The sequence below is a fragment of the Papaver somniferum genome, chromosome 6, assembly GCF_003573695.1.
Source record: "Papaver somniferum cultivar HN1 chromosome 6, ASM357369v1, whole genome shotgun sequence".
Taxonomy (NCBI): Eukaryota; Viridiplantae; Streptophyta; class Magnoliopsida; order Ranunculales; family Papaveraceae; genus Papaver; species Papaver somniferum.
Window position 1 is genome coordinate 174,129,992 of NC_039363.1, and position 6,914 is coordinate 174,136,905.

The window sequence follows — 6,914 nt, forward strand, 5'->3', positions numbered from 1 at the left end:
CTAATCGATAATATTGTGACATGTGTTATCTTTTTTGTATATTTATTCTAATTAATTTTTTTAGTGTCTTTTTTTTTTAATTTCTTTTTTCTTTTTTCATTGATTCTTTTTTTCATTGTCGACATGATCACTAAATCATGACCAAGATGACTAATTTAAATTGTGGATAAAAAAATTTAAAATAAATAAAATCTTCTTTAAATTTTAACAATGACGACTCTTGTCAGTTTTTAAACAAAAATGAACTTGTACAATATCAATTGTAATCGTCATCATTCTAGATTTTAAACATAATGATATTCTAAAATATTTAAAATAAAAAGTAACCATGAAAAGTTGTCATTATTCAAATTTATACTTCCAAAATATTTAAAATAAAAAGTAACCATGAAAAGTTGTCATTATTCAAATTTATGCAACATAACGGTTGTTTTAAGTCGTCACACAAAAATTTATCGACCATAGAACTTTTATTGCATCTTAAATATGTATAGAAGCTTCGATGCGGATGAAAATAAGTTAGAGGATTTATTTGAGACTGCGGTGAAGGAAATGGATTTTGGAGGAATTTATGCTCTTGGGATCACGAATTGTCTCATCAACCGAGTATACAAACTTGGTCCAGCTGAAATCTACGTGAGTATAGTTTTAGTTTCTCCTTATTTTGTATTTCGATTACCTTTTTTTCTTTTTCTAGAATGAATGACAGAATATTGGATTTGTATGGTTGAAAACATATATGGATTGTTTTAAATTCCTAAGACTTAAGTGTACCTTTCCTCACTTTTTAGATCGAAGTAATAGCACCTTTTGCATGGAAGAAGCATGAACAAGTTCTTTTTGAAGATGTCAACAAGTTGCAATACTTGGACTTAGAGTTGGAAAACGGCTGCAGGAAATTGGTGGAAAACCCAACCATTAACGGTTTGGAGGTCTATGTTAACGTAACTCAGAATAACCCTCCAAAAACAAGATCTTGGGAATTCAAAGAGCATTTTTATCCACTCCAGGGATCTTATGAAAATTACTTTTCTTTGGAGAAGATAATGGCATTCCGTTAGAAGCTGTATGCATATGCTTACGTCCGTGGTAGTAATGTCTTTGTGTTTCAAATTGAAGTGTGTAAGGATTCACCTCTTGTAAACATTTACGATGAATTTTATTTTCGTTTTCCCAGCCTTTTAAGTCTTATGAGAATGTAATTTTTATAGGTAATTTGAGCAAAACTAAATATTTCTTCACCCATTTCTTTTGTTTTTATTTTTCAATCAATTTTACCTCTTTTTTGGAACCTAATCTCGTTGTTTTTCCTTTCGTTTTTGTTCTTTGCATTTTCTCGTTTTAGGGTTTAAGTTTTATTTTAGGGTTTTGGTTAAGTTAACATGCCTAGGTTTACAATAGCTTCCACGTCTCGTCACCAGATGCCATCCTATCAGATAATTTATATAAAAAAGCACTTGCACCAAATGTTTTAAAGGAGTAGTGATGCGTGTCGCAGTGCTTCTAAATCAATATTGCTTTCTCACTACTCAACATATATCATGAAACAAGGGTAAGAAAAAATTGTTTCCATAAGAGAGGTCTTGGATTGTTGTATGTTTCCATTTTCTATATAGAACAAGGAGTTTTTGAGAATGCGGGGTACCAAAATATACCACCAACTTTTTCTTTCGCAATCCATACGGATAAAATCAATACAATTCCGAGAGTTCAACTTAATAAAACTCAATCAAGGAATTACATAGCGATCTTATATCTCTTTAACTCTTGTAATTAGAGCGTTTACAGAACCAAGTCTATGAACCTAATCACAAAGAGATTACTTGGATGGTACCAAAGACCAATGTCCAAGAATCAGTGAAATCGTATCCAATAAACAAGGTCGGATGTATCTACTATGATTGATTGACACACAACCTGTGATATTTCAATTATAAAGATAAACAATATAACGACGGAAAAAAAATAACACAGACACCAGAAGTTTTGTTAACGAGGAACCCCTCGGCCTAGTCCAGATTGAACACCAAACTGTATTAAGCCGCTACAGATACTAGCCTACTACCAATTAGCTTCGGACCGGAATGTAGTTGAGACCGAATTAAACCGTCCCAGGAATTCAGTTACAGTCGCGTTCCTTGCGCCTCTTGAATCCCATCAGGACTCCGAGTAATTGATTCCCTTAGCTGACGTCACACCAACTAAGAGTTGCTTCAACTCAATTAAAGACTTTAAACCAATCTGCCTCCCATAGATTAAGCTTATATGTGCTTTCCTTTACGATCAAAAAGTTTGATCAAGGTGATGGAAATTGATATAAATAGACAGAGTCTAGCCAAAATAAATCATTTGTTGATTGGATTTTTTTCTGGTTAATTGATCCCTTGTCTAAGCTTCCTGGTTACCAAAATATACCACCAACTTTTTCTTTCGCAATCCATACGGATAAAATCAATACAATTCCGAGAGTTCAACTTAATAAAACTCAATCAAGGAATTACATAGCGATCTTATATCTCTTTAACTCTTGTAATTAGAGCGTTTACAGAACCAAGTCTATGAACCTAATCACAAAGAGATTACTTGGATGGTACCAAAGACCAATGTCCAAGAATCAGTGAAATCGTATCCAATAAACAAGGTCGGATGTATCAATTATAAAGATAAACAATCTAGTGATCCCTCTGGACTAGTAGGAATAATTTTATCTTCCAAAACCTGAGAGAGTCTCATGTAGAAGTCTTAGCTAGAGCTAAATCAATGCTTCTCACTAGGAAACCCCGTCTTACACCCCCTACTACGTGCTCTGTCAATATATGTGATAAATGGATGTCCCCTCCTTTGGATGGATTAAATGTAATACTGGTGGTTCCTATGATGACATTTCTGGAGAAAATGGTGCAGGATATGTGATGAGGGATTTCTCAAGAAAATCCTCCTTTTGTGCCTCCCTGTCTTTTGAAGTAAAATCTGCTGAAGAAGCTGAAGCCAGAGCTATTTGGGCAGTCCTGAAGAAAGCAGTGGAACAGCTGTTAACCCATATCATCGTTGAAAGTGATGCGAAGATTCTCATTGATCAATTCTCTGCTGGTCTGTTTGATGGAGACTCGCGAACGAATGCTATTTTTAAGGATATTCAGTTATTTTCTTCTAAACTAGTATCTTGTATTTTCAATTTTCAACCTCGTGTTTGTAACTCCGTAGCTCATGAGTTATCTCAATAGGAAAAAAAAATGCATGCATGTACTAGTATGTTCCTCCTGTTTGGTTACTACTTACAGTTGAGGGGGATCATTAGCATTTCTAAAGGCCTTTGTCTAAAAAAAAAAAAAAAAACTGAGTCTAGCTAACCTCAAAATCCAGACTTATGCAACCCGAAGTGCAACCTAGATTATTATTAAAACTTGCGGAATCAACAAAGTCTGAGACGAAGAGAACTTTGATGATTACTATTTATCTTGATCAAGTGAGCAGCTCAACAATTGATCAAGATCAGGATACTCAAGTTATCAAGATAAAAGATAACTGGACCTGACGTCACGAATCTCTGTGAGTTTTTTGTAGTCGCTAAACCCTAAAAGGGTTTTAGGAAGATGACGAATCTAGTAACAACTAGGACACACCAAAAAGTAGTGTTAGGATTCAAAGATCCCAGTTGCTTGAAGTTCTTCAAAGCATGAGTTGCTTTAGGTTTAAGCTACGATAGCTTCCGAACCAAGCAAACAATATCCACCATTAGATGAATCTTTGAATCTGATTTACATAAATAAGATATACACTCTGGTTAGGTGAAACCGTAACTGAACCGTGTATAAAGATTATGTTCAAGGTGGTTAGCCGAAACTATACGATTTGAACCTATCAACTTAAAATTATTTTCATAAACACCTAAGACCTTAAACATTAGTCACAATCATGTGATCAAATAAGTCTATAGTGTTTTTAGAAATTTGATCTGATACTAATTATCTTGAAGAAATTATCTTATATTGCATTTGATAATAATCGACATGGTTAGTAGATGTACAAAGTACAAATACCGCAGCCGTTTGTGAGTCAGGTCAGTCACAATGAGTGTACCGGTTTGTATACTATTAAGCACAATCAAGTTTCGGAGTTCACAGAACTATTTAGGTATGCTTACCGGTATGTGTACCTTAAGACTATAACTGGTTCCGGAGTCCACATAACTATTTTGGTATGCGTACTGGTATGGATACACAAACCGAGTTCTGGAATACTTAACTTTTTTGGTACGTATACGGGTATGGATGCCAAACCGGTTTCGTAACCACAGTTCCTCTTCGGTTTGCATATTGGTATGCTTACCGATCCGGTTCACGAGTTAACAGATTTTTACATGATGTGCATAAGAATATGCGTACCACAAATCTGCTTATCGAAATATAGCTACCTTGTTACGTGTACTAATATATGTAATATACGGCTTCAGACTTATAGCAGTTTTCTCAGTTTGTAAGACTAATAACACTTTCTTATATTTGAATCTATATTAGTTTTATATTTCTCTCTAAATCGGTTCGAAACATTACCGAATAACATCAATGACACATATAACCGTTCCAGGCTGATAAAGCTTGAATCATGATTTTGATTGCGAACAACAAATTGTCCTTAACCGAAATTCATCAAGTATGAAAAAAAATTCATTAAGCTTAGTCATTATATTTCGAGAAGTCCCTTAACTTGGTAATTAGTTCTCAACTCGAAATTCTTGAATATGCATGATAGTATAATTAGTTATGCGACATCATCTCATAGATAGAAAAATGAATATAACTTGAGAAATATGTGGTTCAGTCTTCACCTACCTTTTGTTGAATAAGTTCTCCAAAATATTCTTTTGATCTTCACCTTCAAACAGTAGAACGCAATGATAACTGCCACGATGTCGTTCCTCAAGAGGCACATCGATCCTAACATGCGTTGGGATCGATGTGCCTGTTGAGGAACATAAGAGCATGAGCTTTGTTTTTCTCAGTTGTCGGAGCAGCGTCGGCAAATGGCTTTATAGTGGAGGTGTAGTCCTTTGCCACGAAGGTGGTTTCCACATCAGATACCCAACGGTGGAACTCAAGTCCTGCTGAGTCCAAAAGTTTGAATTACGGTCGAATTGGGTCCATCTACATAGACAAAATAAAAGACATTAATATGGTGCTCAAGTCCTTCTGACTCCACGACAAACCCCGGTATCATTTTTCCCGTGACCAAATTTCTTTATGGCCAAGATGGATACCAAAACTAAATTTCTTTATGGTATTATGAGTATGTCATATAGTCCAATCTCTGATCATAACCCAGTCCACAAAATTAATTAACCAAATTTCTTTATGGTTTTAACAAGGGAAAACCATTTACAAACCAAATTGGTACATATATCATTTTCAAGGGTAAGGAAAAACATATGGTAAAAGTACAAACTATCACTATCATGAATAATTAATATCCTTAAAAGAAGGAGAACAATATATAAAAATCAGGAAATGATTTATATTTATTCCATGCATATGGGTATGTAATAAAGAAGAAGATAAACACATTAATTTCAAGGAAGAGACAACATGCATGTGCAACAAGTTTTAGAAGAATGTTCCACACACACACACACACAAAAAAGACCTCCTTTAATGATTGTATTTGATGTAGAGAACAAAATTTCCTACCTTAATTGATTAAACAAAGTCTTAATTATTTGGAGTAAGGTGTTGATAACGTGGTAAAGTAAAATGGTAAGACATAAGATAAAAGAGAGAATAGTATTAAAGAGAAGAGAAAAGGGAAATCAGTACTTCTCATACTTGTCTACTTCCTCCTTTATATACATAAAGAGTACATTCAATAGAGGGATTTGAGTAGTATACTTGTTGGTCAGCACAGAATAAACCTTACATGTGTCAAGTACAAAGAGTGAAGTCTACATGCATGTCTCCACATGTGGTGGTCTGACATTTTCCCACTCATGTTCCTACAACAATGTTTGAATAATTTGCATCTTCTCTAAATAATGTGATTTTAGGGTGAAAGAAGCCTAGCTGCTTAGCTCTTGGAAATCTGGTTATATTTGGTTTGTACATGAGGATCTCTATGATCCAGTTTCTGGAAGTTATTTAGAGCTTCTCCTACGGAATGTATGTGAAAACAAATGTCTAAATACACGTAGAATAGGCATTCATTTTTCTTAAAATTCTTCTCCAACTTCCTAAATCAGTGTGAAAATTTCATGGTGAATGTCTAGTTTTAGGCATTTACCTTGACATTGATGTCAAGCTATCCTAATGGGTTTTTGCTTAACTAAAATTAATTGCAAATTTGCAACATATTAAATAATCATTTTTAGCTCTAATAAAACGAATTGCTAAAAATTAATTTTGCATTTAATTAAAAATGATCATAAACAACACCATCGTAGATGAGTGTGCCCGAACTTAAAGAAAGAACGAAGATGTCTTGTTTGTGTTGCCACATATTCCCTTCGTCAAAAAAAGGTAATCCCTATATATAGGCGGATATCTATTTCCAATGTGATTTCTTCCCTATATATCATTATTAAAGAGTATGATATTGACAAACTTAGTTAATGCCTTTAGTAAATCCCAAGAACAATTACGTTTTTTAAATACTTTTGTGAGATAAAAACTTTTAATATATAAATATTTTCCATATTTACTAGACAAATGTATTGGAATTGATAAGGGTGAATCAGGTACAATTAGGAAAATTTATAAAAACCAAACATTTTCTTATTCTAAGAGAATTCTACTTTTCCGCTTATATAATGGGGACGGAGGGAATTGAAAATACCAATAACAACCATTGGAGAAGCTCTTAGCTACACCTTTGGAACTTATTTATCTTTCATATGGGTTAATTTTGTTTCCAGTGCCATTGATTTT